Source organism: Nicotiana tabacum, chromosome 12 (assembly GCF_000715075.1).
Source record: "Nicotiana tabacum cultivar K326 chromosome 12, ASM71507v2, whole genome shotgun sequence".
Lineage (NCBI taxonomy): Eukaryota > Viridiplantae > Streptophyta > Magnoliopsida > Solanales > Solanaceae > Nicotiana > Nicotiana tabacum.
The window spans coordinates 109,212,257-109,228,285 of NC_134091.1; the positions used below are offsets into that span (position 1 = coordinate 109,212,257).

At 41.3% G+C, this 16,029-nt stretch overlaps 1 pseudogene; it reads left to right on the plus strand.

Moving 5' to 3' along the window:
- The first annotated feature begins 3,150 nt into the window (after window positions 1-3,150).
- LOC107811337 (putative late blight resistance protein homolog R1A-3) lies at window positions 3,151-15,821 on the plus strand (annotated as a pseudogene).
- The last annotated feature ends 208 nt before the right edge of the window (window positions 15,822-16,029 follow it).

The following is a 16,029-nucleotide window of genomic DNA, read 5'->3' on the forward strand; positions in this document are numbered from 1 at the left end:
GGTCGCGTTCGCGAAGGGTTAAATTTGTGGGCAGTCGAGTTGTGCTTCACGAACGCGAGGGACATGTCGCATTCGCGAAGAAAAGAGGTCTGGACAGAAAGTTTAAGTTTAGAAAATGGGACTTCGTCCCTTTTCCCCATTTTCTATTTTTAACGATTTGGAGCTCTGATTGAGGTGATTGTTGGGAGATTTTCAGAGGAAACAATGGGGTAAGTGTTCTTAACTCAATATTGGTTAAATTACTCGAATCCATGGTTGTTTTTATCATTTAATTGGTGAATTAAGTTGGGAAAAGTTTGAAAACCCTCTTGGATAAATTTGAGGATTTGAGGGCCGAATTGTTATCGGAATTTAGTAATTTTGGTATGGTTAGACTCGTGGTGGAATGGGCGTTCCTATTTTATAACTTTTACCCGATTCCGAGATGTGGGCCCCACGGGCAATATTTGAGTTAATTTCGGAATTTTTATTAAAATGTTGATTTTATTAATTAGATGAGCCTATTTTGGTTGTATTTATGATATGTAATTGCTTTTGGCTAGATTTGGTCCATTCGGAGCCGGATATTCGTGGGAAAGGCATTGTGACCGATTGATTGAGCTTGGTTCGAGGTAAGTGGCTTGCCTAACTTTATGTAGGGGAAATACCCTTAAGATTTGGAACTATTATGATATGTGAGAGTCGTGCACGTGAGGTGACGAGTACGTACACGGGCTAGTTGTGGTAAAACTCGATTTGTCTTATTGAGCAGCAACATGTTTTCTTGTTATTTTGAGTTATACCATTTTAATGAGTACTAATCTATTTTCATTCTTAATTGAGTTATTCCAATATGTGTACCTATCATGTATAGTCTAATACAACATATCTACATGTCTTAATTGTTTACGTGAATTCTGTGCAGCATACTTAGTAAATTTCCTGCTTCTTCCCTGACTGGTACTTAGTCTAAATTATAAGAATTTTGTGATGTAGTTGTATTTCTATCATTCGCGCCGCATATTTACTTTGGGACTACGGAACGATATTCCGGGAGATCCCCCTGTACGGCATATTTACTTTGGGACTACGGAACGATATTCCGGGAGATCCCCCTATACGACATATTTACTTTGGGACTATAGAACGGTATTCCGGGAGATCCCCCTGTATTGCATATTTACTTTAGGACTACGGAACGGTATTTCGGGAAATCTCCCTGTACTGCATATTTACTTTGGGACTACAGAACGGTATTCCGGGAGATCCCCCTGCACATTTACGTTTGGGACTACGAGACGGTATCTCGGGAGATCCCATGTTGTGATTTCTGTGTACTGAGATGTTACCTTCTGTGATTTCATTGTTGTTAAATTCCAGCCTTTAATTTATTGTGGTATTACACTCTATATTATTTTTATTATATATTTGCCAGTAGGGGCCTGACCTGACCTCGTCACCACTCGACCGAGGTTAGGCTTGGCACTTACTGGATATCGATTGTGGTGTACTCATGCTACTCTCTGCACATGTTTTTCGTGTGCCGATCTAGGTTCACCTTATCAGCCGCACTATCAGTGAGCGGGACAGCTTTGGAGACTTCAAGATATATCTGCCGCATCCGCAGACCTCGGAGTCCCCTTCTACTCTTTCTCATGTCCATTATCTTCTGTATTTTCCTTGTTAGATTCTGATGTATAGAGACACTAGATTTTCCCTTCTGTAGTTTGTGATTCACGATGTTCCGGGTTTTGGGATTTGCTGTGTATTTTTGAACGGTTAGGTGTTAAAATTATGTTTGCATTTTATTATTCCGCGAATGTTAGGCTTACCTAGTCGTATAGACTAGGTGCCGTCACGACGTTATACGAAGGGAAAATTTGGGTCGTGACATTTCCTCACATATGCAGACTCGATTTGCGTGCCTGTGAGCTCGCTTTTGCGAGAAAAATCTCACACATGCGACCTTCACTTAGCTGCCCAGGTTTTGCAGCTGCGAGCAGTACACACGCACATGCGTTGTCGCTTTTGCGAGCCATGAAGCGCACTTGCGAAGGCCTCCGCTTCCGCTCCTTCATTTTCTGCGTTTGCGATCACGCATGTGCGGGAAATTCTTCATACCTGCAACCACTGTCCAGTTCTGCGAGGAGCTGCTCTCCCTTCTGTGAAGTCGCTTCTACGACCAAGGTTCCGCAGAAGTGATTGCACTAGTACCAGAACTCATTCAGCATTTCCTTAGGTCCAAAATTCGATTCGTTAATCAACCGAAATCCACCCGAGGCCATCGGTACCTCAACCAACTATATCAACACATCCTAAAACACGATACGAACTTAGTCGAGGTTTCGAATTACATCAAACAATGTTAAAACTACGAATTGCACCTCGAATCACACCTATGACTTTTCAAATCTTCCAACTTCTATAATTTGCACCGAAACATATCAAATCAATCCTGAATGACTTCAAATTTAGCAGACAAGTCATAATTGACATAATGGAGCTATTCAAATTTTCGAAATCTACATCCGAGCATGATATCATCAAAGTCAACTCCCGGTCAAACTTATGAATATTTCAAAACTTCAACTTTTAGTGTTTCGCCAAAATGCTTCAAATTAACCTACAGACCTCCGGTTCCAAATACGGATGCATGCCTAAGTCCGAAATCACCATACGAAGCTATTGGAATCATCGAAACACCATTCCGGAGTCGTATACACAAAAGTCAAATCTCCGGTCAACTCTTTTCACTTAAGATTCCAAAACAAGAATTGTTCTTCAAAATTGATCCCAAGCCACCGAACGTGATTCCAAAATAAGAATTGTTCTTCAAAATTGGTCCCAAGCTATACATGCAAGTCATAATACATTATACGAAACTGCTCAAGGTCGTAAGCCACCGAATATGATGTTAATTCCCAAAATGACCGGTCGGATCGTTACATAACGTGTCATAAATAGTAAAAGAAGAAGAAGAGTATTGTGGAGAAAAAATAGGGAGAGGGGGTCTTGGAGAAATAAGTCCGTCGACCCCATTGATATTCGTGATCCTATACGCATTCTGCAACGGATTGAAAACGAGTAAAGGCTGTTAAGACAGAGCTATGGTTTCTGGGTACATTTCTCCGCATAAATCATGACGTGCTGCAAAAAGACATTCGAGGTTTCATGGATGATACAAGAGCTCAATTCCAATCTGATTACAATATCATGTTGGGTGGAAAAGAGCCTCATAACTTTGACTGTATCTGCTCTAATGTTCTAGCAAAGATTCAGCAATACAAGCAGAGTACTACCAGAACTAATTTTTCTATTCTAGAAATTTCAAGTGCTAGTCCTCTGTCTTATGAAGTTGTTGGGAAGTTCAAGGACATCGTTGAGCAGAATCTCAAGGATCTGCTAATTGTTCACCTTGGCGAGCCACCTGCCTTGCGTGCGGAGTCACTGGTGTATTTTCAAGTCATGGATCAAATGGAAGTGGTCGAAAAGGAGTTGACAGCGCTCAAGAACTTTGTCTTTTTTCTGGGAAAACTATGCACTTCACAACTCCAAACCCACTGGCAAACTTTCTCCCGTCATGTTGAATTTGTGGCTACCCTTGCAGCAATTATTTTCTTCTTGTATATGCCTAACCTCAACGACAGAAAATCTGTTGCTCTAGAATTAACTGATTTGCTTTCTGATTTGCTGCGGAGAAGGATCAAGCCTATTGAGGCACGGGTCCGCAACATCTATGCTGACGTCCTCAGAGATTTGAGATCATCAAGCACTCCTCCCATGTCCTCAATTGAACCAGCAGCTGGATTCATCAACACGCACATTTCGGCCGAATTAAGAGGGCTTTTATACCTTCAATGCAGATCAAATGGAAACCCTTCTTGAGCAGCTTAACACATTGAGAATTATTCTGGCATTGACAAACAATATTCAGGATAAAATGAGGATCCGTTTCTTCATACGAGTTGAGATTTTGGTCATTGATGCTGGGCTTATTGTTTATTCATTGTACGATAGCAGCAAGAGCAAAGAAGACCTAAATCAAGACCTCTTTCTTTTGGCTGACAAGATTCAGCTTGCGAAGAAGCAAAATTTACCTCGACATCCGAGAGGGGATACAACCCCATTTGCCTAAGAATGATGTATTGGGCTTTTTTGTTTTCCTTCTGAACAGCTTGAAGGAGCTCCTTTCTAGCCATGCTGATTCACTTGCTTCTGTCAAGAACGAACTTGATGTGGTCCATGAGAACCTTCAACATTTCCAACCATTCCTCGAAGATGTAGCAAGACAACGCCATAATAAACCTGAAGAACTTCAAAATCTTGCTGAAAGAGTCATTGATAAGGCATATGAGGTTGAGTACATAGTTGATTCTTTTGTAATGAGAGATATTCCTCATACTTATCTTACAGTATGTGTCAGGACCCAATTTCACCTATAGGTCGTGATGGCGCTCAACACTACAGCTAGGCAAGCCAACTTAATAATTTAAGCATACATTGACAAAATTTAAAGCCAAGAAAATAATAAAATACCAAATTCTACCAATGTGTGTGCCAAGACCTGGTGTCACAAGTGTATGAGCATCTAGTAGATTATACAAAACCTCAAATACTGTCTGAAATAAAAATAGACAGAATAAAAAGATACAAGGAGAGACACTAGTAGCTGCAGAACGGCTCAGAAAGGCAGCTCACTACTATGCCCCTGGATAGCGTGACTGTAAGACGATAGGTTCCCCACTAGTACTTGCCTCAGGTCCTGCACAAAAAGTGCAGCAAGTGTAGTATGAGTACGTAAACAACGTGTACCCAGTAAGTATCAAGCCTAATCTCGAAGTGGTAGAGACGAGATGGTCGACTTTGACACTCACTATGGGTCAATAATAATAATTGAAATACAACTAGGATATTTAAATCAGCATGATTTACAGAATTTACAATAATTTATTTAATCAGCGAAAATAATCAAATTCCTTCAAATGCAACAATTCTCAATATATTAATTAAATTCCTTCAATTCAAATAATTTTCAATTTATAAATTAAATCTCATTTACAGGAATAACAATTAATTCCTTAACAAGCAGGCATAATAATTCATTAAATTCCAAGGATTCTCAAATTTATCAATTAGCTTCGCAAACTGAAATAAACTACTAAAGTATCGTGAATTTATTATTATTAAGCACGATTTCTGCCGAGGACGTATGGCCCGATCCAGAGTGTCGTGTACACTGTCGAGGGACGTGCGGCACGATCCATAGATGCATCTATCCTGCCGAGGCGTTCGGCCCGCTCCACAAGAAAGGAGGACATTTTCTTATGTACCTCCGGAAGGAGAGTATATTTATTATAAGATAAATTCGGGAGGAAGAACAATTTCTTTTAACAATTAATTAATTTAAATAGAAAATCAAGCATATGAGATTTTCATCCTTTAATATCTTTATCTAATAATTCACAATATATTCATATATATCAATTAATATTAATTAAACAAAGAATACAATTTACACAAGTAATTCATGCTTTGAGTCCTAAACTACCCAGACTTTAGCATTAATAGTAGCTACACACGGACTCTCGTCACCTCGTGCGTACGTAGCCCACGCAATTAGCAATAATTATTTAATTTAATCCCTATGGGGTAATTTTCCCCTCACAAGATTAGACAAGAGACTTACCTCGTCTCTAAGTCCACTTTCCGATTATCGTGTGGCGTAAAATTCTCGATTCGATGCCGAAAAATTCGAAACTATCCAAAAGTTATATAAAATAATTAATATATGTTCAATAATTCAAAATTCATCTATTAAATAAATTACTCTATCCAAAATGGTAAAATTTCTAAAATTCACCTCGGGCTCACGTGCCCGGATTCCGGAAATTTTCGGATGGAAACATTACCCATAATCTCAAGAACTCAAATATATAATTTCTACCCAATTCCATAACTATTTTCGTGGTTAAAATCTCATTTTTATAAAAATCTATGTTTTTTACCTAAACCCTTGATTTCTAAGATTTACTAGTTATAATCTACCTATAATCTATGTATTTAACTCAAAGGGTGTAGAATTAACTTACCTCCAAGTTGATAGTTGAAAACTCCTCACAAAGAGCTCTGAAATCGCCCGAAAATGGAGGAAAAATGGGCTCCAAATGTCTGAGCCCCGACTTTTAACCATTCTGCCCAACAGTGATTTTTGCACCTGCGGAAGAGGTACCGCACCTGCGGAAAAATCCTCGTAGGTGCGAGTCTCACTAGCCTTGGCCAAGCTCGCATCTACGCACACTGCTTCGCACATGTGCCAAAATTCCGCATCTGCGGCGATGGCCTCCCCTTCCCTTTTTCCGCTTCTGCGCATAAACCTCGCATCTGCGAGAGTCGCACCTGCGGCTGTCCAAGCACAGGTGCGAACGTACCAGAAGCAGAAGGCTTCAGCTCTTCTTCAAAATTTCAAAATTGATTTGAGCCTCGTCCGGTTAATACTCAGGGTCCCCCGGGCCCCGTCCGAACATACCAACAGGTTTGAAATCATAAAACGGACTCGCTCGAACTCTCGGAATGCATAAAACAACATCAATTCTAAGAATCATACCCTAAACCAAATTTATTCAAACTTAAGAATTTCAAGTTGTTCAATTTACTTCCAATGCGCCGAAATATACTTAAACTACTCGGAATGACACAAAATTTTGCGTGCAAGTCTGAAATCACTATACGGAACTATTCCCAAACTCGAAATTCCAAACGGACTTCAATTACTCAAAATCCTACTCCAAATCAAATTTAAAGAATTTTAAACCTTCAAATAGTTGATTTTTACTATCAAGCGTCAAAACGCTCCCGGGTTATCTAAAATCCGATTCGGACATACGTCCAAGTCCAAAATCATCATACGAACCTATTGGAACCGTCAAATCCCGATTCTGAGGTCGTTTTCTCAAAATGTTGACCGAAGTCAAACTTATCCATTTAGAGCTAACTTAAGGAACCAAGTGTTCCGATTTCAACCCAAACGCTTTCAAATCCCGAACCAACCATCCCCGCAAGTCAAAAATCATTAAAAGCACATACGGAAAATTTTATTTTAGGGAACGAGATTCTAAAAGTTAAAATGACTGGTTGGGTCATTACATTCTCCACCTCTTAAACAAACGTTCGTCCTCGAACGGGTTTAGAATAATATCTGGAGTGCTAAATAAGTGTGGATATTTGCTCCGCATGTCCTCCTCGGCCTCCCAAGTCGCTTCCTCGATTGGTTGGCCCCTCCACTGGACCTTTACTGCAGAAATCCTCTTGGACCTCGACTGGCGAACTTGTTTATCAACAATGACAAATGGCTCTTCTTCATAACCTAAACTCTTATCTAGCTGAACTTTACTAAAGTCCAACACATGTGATAGGCCAGCATGATACTTCCGGAGCATAGATACATGGAAAACCTGATGAACTCCCGATAGGCTGGGAGGCAATGCAAGCTCATAAGCAACCTCCCCAACTCGTCTCAACACCTCAAATGGGCCTATAAACCTTGGGCTCAACTTGCCCTTCTTCCCGAATTTCATAATTCCTTTCATCGGCGAAACCTTCAAGAGAACTTTTTCACCTACCATAAATGATAAATCACGCGCTTTCTGATCCGCGTAACTCTTATGTCTGAACTGTGCTGTACGAAGTCGCTCCTGAATCAACTTTACTTTTTCCAAGGCATCCTTTACTAAATCAGTACCATATAACTTAGCCTCACCGGGCTCAAACCATCAGATAGGTGAACGACATCGACGGCTATATAAAGCCTCAAATGGAGCCATATCGATGCTGGATTGGTAACTTTATTATAAGCAAACTCGGCCAAAGGCAGGAAACGATCCCACTGACCTCCAAAGTCAATCACACATGCCCTGAGCATACCCTCCAAAATCTGAACTGTCCGCTCTGACTGCCCATCGGTCTGCGAATGAAAGGTTGTGCTGAGTTCTACACGGGTCCCTAATTCACTCTGTACTGCTCTCTAGAAAAGTGAAGTAAACTGAGGGCCTCTATCTGATATGATGGAAATTGGCATACCGTGCAACCGAACTATCTCCTGAATATAAATCTGGGCCAACCTCTCTAAAGTATACGAAGTCACAACAGGAATAAAATGTGCTGACTTGGTCAACTTGTCAACAATCACCCAAACTGCATCAAACTTCGGCAAGGTCCGCGGCAACCCAACTACAAAGTCCATAGTAATTCATTCCCATTTCCACTCTGGTATAGTCATCTGCTGAAGTAGGCCACCTGACCTCTGGCGCTCATATTTAACTTGTTGGCAATTTAGACACCTAGCTACATACTCAACTATGTCCTTTTTCATTTCTCGCTACCAATAATACTGCCTCAAGTCACGATACATCTTCGTAGCACCTGGATGAATAGAATACCAAGAACTGTGTGCCTCCTCCAGGATCTTTTTCCTCAGTTCATCCACATTAGGAACACACAGACAATCCTGGAGTCGTAGAACACCATCCGCACCAATAGTAACTTTCTTGGCACCACCTCATAGTACCGTTTCTCGAAGAACCATTAAGTGTGGATCGTCATACTGACGAGCCTTGATCTGCTCAAATAGTGAAGACTGAGCTACGACACATGCAAAAACTCGGCTGGGCTCTGAAATATCTAGCCGCACAAGTCTGTTGGCCAAGGACTGGATATCCAAAGTTAATGGCCTCTCTTCTGCTGAAATGAAAGCCAAACTACCCATACACTCCGCCTTTCTACTCAAGGCATCTGCAACTATATTTGCTTTACCTAGATGATATAGGATAGTAATATCATAATCTTTTAGTAATTCCAGCCATCTGCGCTGCCTTAAATTTAGGTCCCTCTGCTTGAACAAATGCTGCAAACTACGATGATCAGTATAAACTTCACAGGTTACCCCATAAAGATAATGACTCCAAATCTTAGGAGCGTGAACAATCGCAGCTAACTCCAAATCATGTACCGGATAATTCCTTTCGTGGGGATTCAACTGACGTGAAGCATATGCAATAACTCGCCCTTCCTGCATCAATACACAACCCAAGCCAACGCGTGAAGCGTCACAATATACTGTATACATCCCCGAACCGGAAGGCAACACTAACACTGGTGTTATGGTCAATGTTGTCTTGAGCTTCTGAAAGCTCACCTCACAATCATCGGACCATCGGAACTGAACACCCTTCTGGGTTAATTTGGTCAAAGGTGCTGCAATAGATGAAAAACCTTCCACGAACCGACGATAATAACCTGCTAAACCCAGAAAACTCCTGATCTCAGTCGCCGAAGTGGGACGATGCCAATTCTGAACTGCCTCAATCTTTTTGGGATCAACCTTAATACCTTCGCCCGATACAATATGTCCCAAAAATGCTACAGACTCTAGCCAAAACTCATATTTAGAGAACTTAGCATATAGCTTTTGTTCCCGCAATGTCTGAAGCACTACTCTCATATGCTGCTCATGTTCCTCCTTACTGCGCGAGTAGATCAAAATGTCATCAATGAAGACAATGACAAATGAATCAATATATGGCCTGAATACCCTGTTCATCAAATCCATAAACATTGCCGGGGCATTAGTTAAACCGAAAGACATTACCAGAAACTCATAATGACCATATCTAGTACGAAAAATAGTTTTTGGAACATCCGAATCTCGAATCTTCAACTGATGATACCCCGACCTCAAGTCGATCTTAGAGAACACGCTGGCAACCTGCAACTGGTCAAATAGGTCATCAATACGCGACAACGGGTACTTGTTCTTAATAGTAACTTTGTTCAATTGGCGATAGTCAATACACATCCGCATTGTTTAATCCTTCTTTTTCACAAATAATACCGGTGCACCCCAAGGCGATACACTCGGTCTGACGAACCCTTTGGCTAGTAACTCCTCAAGCTGCTCTTTCAATTCTTTCAATTCTTTCGGAGCCATGCGATACAGTGGGATAGATATAGGTTGAGTATCTGGAGCCAAGTCAATACAGAAATCAATATCCCGATCAGGTGGCATACCTGGAAGATCTGAAGGAAATACATCAGAGAACTCTCGAACTACTGGCACTGAATCAATAGCCGGAGTCTCTGCAGTAGTATCCCGAACATAGGCTAGATAAGCCAAACAACCCTTCTCAACCATGTCTTGAGCCTTTATAAAAGAAATAACCCGATTAAATGAACTAACCGACGAACCCTTCCACTCCAGCCTAGGCAAAGATGGAATAGCCAAGGTAAAATTTTTGGCATGACAATCTAGAATAGCATGATATGGAGATAACTAGTCCATACCTAGAATAATTTCAAAATCGGTCATCTCGAGCAATAAGAGATCTGCTCTGGTTTCATAACCACATAATGTAATAATACAAGACCGGTAGATCCGGTTCACAATAACAGAATTGCCTACAGGAGTGGACACATAAACAGGAGTACTCAAGGACTCACGAGAAACACCCAGGAATGGAGCAAATAGAGATGACACATATGATTACGTGGATCCTGGATCAAATAATACTGAGGTATCTTTGCCGCAAACAGAAATAATACTTGTAATCACAGCATCTGAGGCCTCTGCATCTGGTCTAGCCGGAAAAGCATAGAACCGAGCTGGAGCACCAACTGGTTGGACTCCGCTTGGCTAACCTCCACCTCTTGGTGGTCGGACTACTAGTGGAGCAACTAGTCCGGTAAGCATAGGCTGCTGATCCTGCTGTACTGGTCTACCCCAAAGCCTGGGGCAAAACCTCCGCATGTGATTGGGATTCCTGCACTCGTAATAACTCTTCGGTGCGATGGGCTGCTGACTAAGAGTCTGGCCCTGGGGACCTGAATACCCACTGGGAGGACCCTGAATAGCTAGTGGGCGGTAAGAACTCTCTGGTATAGCACTGAGATAAGGACGCACTGGGGTATCCCGAGGAGGTGGTGGTGCTGGAAATGGGGGTCTGCTGGACTGTCCCCTCACGAACTGACCTCTGCCCCCAGACGGAGCACCTCTAAACTCTCTAGAGTACCTGAACCGCTTATCTCTCATAATCTGCTCTCGGCTCCGCTGACTCACACTCTCAATCCTTCGGGCTATCTCCACAACTAGCTCATAAGAAGTACCCATCTCAACCTCTCGAGCCATAGTGGCCTGAATGCCAGTATGTAAACCGTCTACAAACCTCCGCACTCTCTTCGCCTCAGTAGGGAGTATCATAAGTGCATGGCGAGATAATTCAGAAAACCTTACCTCATAATCGGTCACTGACATCTGACCCTGCTGGAGCTGCTCAAACTGAAACCGCAACTCTTCCCTCTGGGAGGGTGAATTATACTTGTCCAGGAAGATACGGGCGAACCTGTCCCAAGTCATGGGAGGAGAATCTGCTGGTCTGCCAAGAACATAAGACTACCACCATCTACTGGCCCTGCCCTCTAGCTGAAAGGTAGCGAAGTCAACCCCATGAGACTCTAATATCCTCATGTTATGCAGTCTGTCCCTGCAATGATCAATGAAGTCCTGTGGATTCTCATGTCACTCACCCCCAAAGACAGGAGGATGTAGTCTAGTCCATCTGTCCAATAGTTTTTGAGGATCAGCGACTACAGCTGGCCTGGGCTCAGGTGTAGCTGCTGCCACTGGTTGGGCTCCACCCACGGGTAGTGTACCCTGGGTCTGATATACAGCAACTGCCTGTCCATTAGCCTGCGCGGTAGGGGTCTGTGCTCCCCCGCCCGCCTGAGATGTGGCTGGGTCTGCCTGAAATAAACCGGCCTGAGTCATATTGTCCATGAACCGCAGCATACGACCCTTGACATCCTGAAATCCCGGTGCAGATGTGAAATCCACCGGAGTTGGCTCTGCCACAGGCACCTCATCCTGTTCCTCAACAATGGGGTTCTCTGTTGAACCCACTGGCGGCATAACTGGAACAGTCCTGGGACGTCCTCGGCCTTTACCACGGGCTGGAGCCCTCCCTCGGCCTCTAGCAACTGGGGGTAGCTCTTCCCTGGTCTGGAACCTCATTTGAGCGCGTTCTCACCATCTGAGAGAGAATAAGAGAAGGACATTTAGAACTACATCAATTGCACGATGGAATATGAAGAAAGGTAATTTTCTAACACCCTATAGCCTCTCGAAGATAAATACAGACGTCTCCGTACCGATCCACAAGACTCAATTAGGCCTGCTCATAACTTGTGAGACCTACGTGAACCTAGTGCTCTGATACCATGTTGTCACGACCTATAGGTGAAATTGGGTCGTGACAGTACGGCTCCGAGAAATCATATGGGAGATTAAGCTTATCAAGACAGAGTTGACCAAATCCTCAGAAAAGAAAATGACAATTGCTTCCTCTTCTGCAGATGAAGAATTGATAGGTTTTGACGATGAGAGGGAAACTATAAGAGGTCAACTAGTTCGAGTATCACCAGAGCTAGATGTTGTTTCCATTGTCGGTATGGCTGGCACCGGTAAAACAACCCTTGCTCGAAGTTTTAACAAAAATGATTCTCATTTTGATTTCTGGGGAGAGTGTCGTGTATCTCAGGTATACACGCGGAAAGACTTGCTACTTTCCATTTTGAGTTCTAATTGTGACCCTACTGAACTTAGTAAAGAAGCTGCTGATGAGTTAGCTGATAGACTACGGAAAATTTTATTGACAAAGAGATACCTTCTGATCATTGACGATGTGTGGGAAGTAAAAGCATGGGATGATTTGATATTATGCTTTCCTGATGCTAGGAATGGTAGCAGAATCATTCTGACCACCAGACTTCAAAAAGTTGCTGTTTGCGCTAAACGTGTTACTGAACCCCATTTCGTACGTCCTCTGAACAAGCAAGAAAGTTGGTTATTGCAAAAAAGGGTATTTGGAAAAGAAATTTTCCCTGAACAGCTAAAGGAAGTTGGGCAAAAAATAGCAAAAAAGTGTGATGGGCTACCACTTTCCATTGTTTTAGTGGCTGGTCTTCTCACAAAGATGGACAGGATAGAAGGATGTTGGACGCAAATGGAATTATGTTTCGGTGAACGAATCCAGGATGGCGCCAAGGATCTAGTAAAACTAAGTTACAATGATTTACCTTATAAACTGAAACCATGCTATTTATATTTTGGAGCATTTTTGGAGGACAGAGAGATTTCAGTCTCAAAATTGACAAGCTTATGGACTTCTGAGGCATTCATAGAAAATGATGGGGAGAAGTGTTTGGAGGATATTGCAGAAGATTACTTAGAGGATCTTATTGGGAGAAACCTCGTCATGGTGACTAAGAAGAGATCTATTGGGAAGAATAAAGCATGTCGTGTCCATGACTTAATGCTCGATTTCTGCAAGGAAAAGGCTGAGGAGGATAATTTCCTGTTGTGGCTGAAAAGGTATTTACCTCTTTATATGTTTCTCTAAGCTCTGATTAATTCGTACTTTATCTCGTTACTTATCCTGCTTAAATTCATCATTGCAGATATCAAGATGCCAATCCTCCACATTTTTATTCTGAAAAGCCTGTGCACCGCTGCTTATCATTTTGCTCTAATCAGGATGATCTTGCTGGGTGGAGACGATGCTCACACGCTCGTTCAATATTATTCAGGGAGGTCGGTGATAATACATGTTCTTCAATGGGACATGCCTCTATCATCTTTGGCAACTTCAAATTTCTCACGGTGTTGGATTTGGAGTTTGTTGATGTGAAATCTTTTCCCACTGAACTTAATCATCTGAGGTACCTTGCTGTTCAAACTACTGAGGATTCTATCCCGTCATCCATAGAAAGCCTTTGGAATCTTCAAACGCTCATAGTCAAAAGAAAGGGAGGACAGTTACTGTTGCCAGATACCCTTTGGAAGCTTAGTAAGTTGAGAAATGTAAGCATTAGTGACAGTGCTTTTTTTAATTTGCGTGGTGCACGAGAATCTCTTGATGAAAACCCCTCAAAGCTGGACAATTTGGCAACGCTTTCCTCAATATATGTTTCCAGGGAGGACAATATGGAGAGGATAGTAAGAAGAACGCCCAATCTTCGGAAGTTGAGATGTATTTTTGCCGATTCATGGGGTTCGGGAAAGAATGAAAAGCGGTTCCCTGAATTGGACTCATTGTCTCAACTTGAAACACTAAAGGTGGTCTTCATCAGCAAACCAGAGATAGGTCCGTCAAGATTAAACTTTCCAATGAATCTCAAGAAATTGACATTATGCAAATTTCCTTTGCCGCCTGCTGGAATTTCAACCATTGCCAGCCTTCTCAACCTTGAGGTACTTAAACTGCAGCAAGTTGCCTTTGAAATGGATGAATGGGAAGTGCGAGACAATGAGTTCCCTCAGCTCAAATTCTTGGAACTAGAAAATCTCAAACTCTCAAAATGGGAAGTGTCTGATGAAGCCTTTTGTTGCCTTGAGAAACTGGTTTTGCATGGATGTTCACATCTCGAAGCAATCCCTGATTGTTTTGAGGACCAGGGTTATTTGCAATACATTGAAGTAAAATCATGCAGTAAAGTTGTTGCGGATTCAGTCGGGGATATCAAAGAAAAACGAGTTCAAAATGGGTACAAATGTGACATTAAAGTCTTTACTTAGCATTGGCATAATGAGGCTGCAAGTCTACAGCCTTCGTTTCATTTCCAAATCCGATTAAAGGTACAGTCTTGAGCAAATACTGGTATTTATATCACCTCATGTATACTCCCTTGAATATATTTCTTTACTGACCAGCTTGCATATATATATATTTAAATTAAATTGCTTTCAATTAGTTGTCCTTGAAAACTCTTGTGAATAAAATTTCCTTATGTTTTGGATACTGCAGCTATTCTTTGTCGTTGTTGGTCATTGTTCTCTGGTTGGTTGCAGCGAGCTGCTGGTTGGTGCTATTTGTTGGTTGTTGATGTGAGGGTATTAGTTGATGCCATTGCTGTTTTGTGTTAATTTGTTTTTGCATTCAGATGTACTATTGTGGTCCATGGCAATAGTAGTCGTATGAGTTCTTTTTTAAATAAAATAAATATATTAGTGCTTTTAAAATTTCAAACGTATGGATTTGAGAAAGTTGGTGATTTGTCATAATACTTTACGGAGCTTTTTATTCTAATTATTATGTTCTAATACATGAAATTGATACAACGAGAACCACACCTCAAAAGTTAGCTATTAAGGTGGAAGATATCAAGGCTATATAAACTCCGCATCAGCATATTATAGTATCGATGTGCAACTCAAGTCTCATACCTTGACCATAACAAACCACCAATGCCGATTACAAGCACAGAGATGGTGGGTGGCTTTGATACCATTGATATAACCCAAGTAGAACCACACTTCAAAAGCTAGTTATTGAGATGAGAGAATCCAAAGCTATATAGACCACACATCAATGCATTATAATATAAATGTGAGACTCAAGCCCATAACTGCAATGGACCATAACAGATATAAACCTGCTCTAACCCGAGAATAGTACAATTGTTTAGGACAAAATACAAAATTTACCTGTCGGTCGAAACTAATTGCATTCATTAGCAAAAAGTTGTATAAAAAATGTATCTTATATGTATGTATTATACATATATACAAAAAAAAATCGGCTATTATTTTTTGAAGATGCTAAAAATATATATTTCTACTGTTATTTTAAACCATCCAGATGCAATACATTGAGGTAAAATCATGCAGTGAAGATGCTGCCGACTCAGCAAGGGGTATCAAAGAAACACAAGTCGATAATGGGCACAAATGTGATGTTAAAGTCTTTTCATAGCATTGAAATAATGAGGCTGCAAGTCTGCAGTCTTGAGTTCATTTCCAATCTGATTTACAGGTACTCTTTAGCAAATACCGGTATTTATATGGTTCATTCCTTCAATATATTTCTTTACTGGCTAGCTCATATATATTTTAATTAACACTCTGTTTGGATCATTGTTACCCATCGTTTTATAATGTATCGTATTGTATTGTATCGTTTTATGAATACAACATTTGGATAGATTGTATTGTTTGTTGTTGTCAAA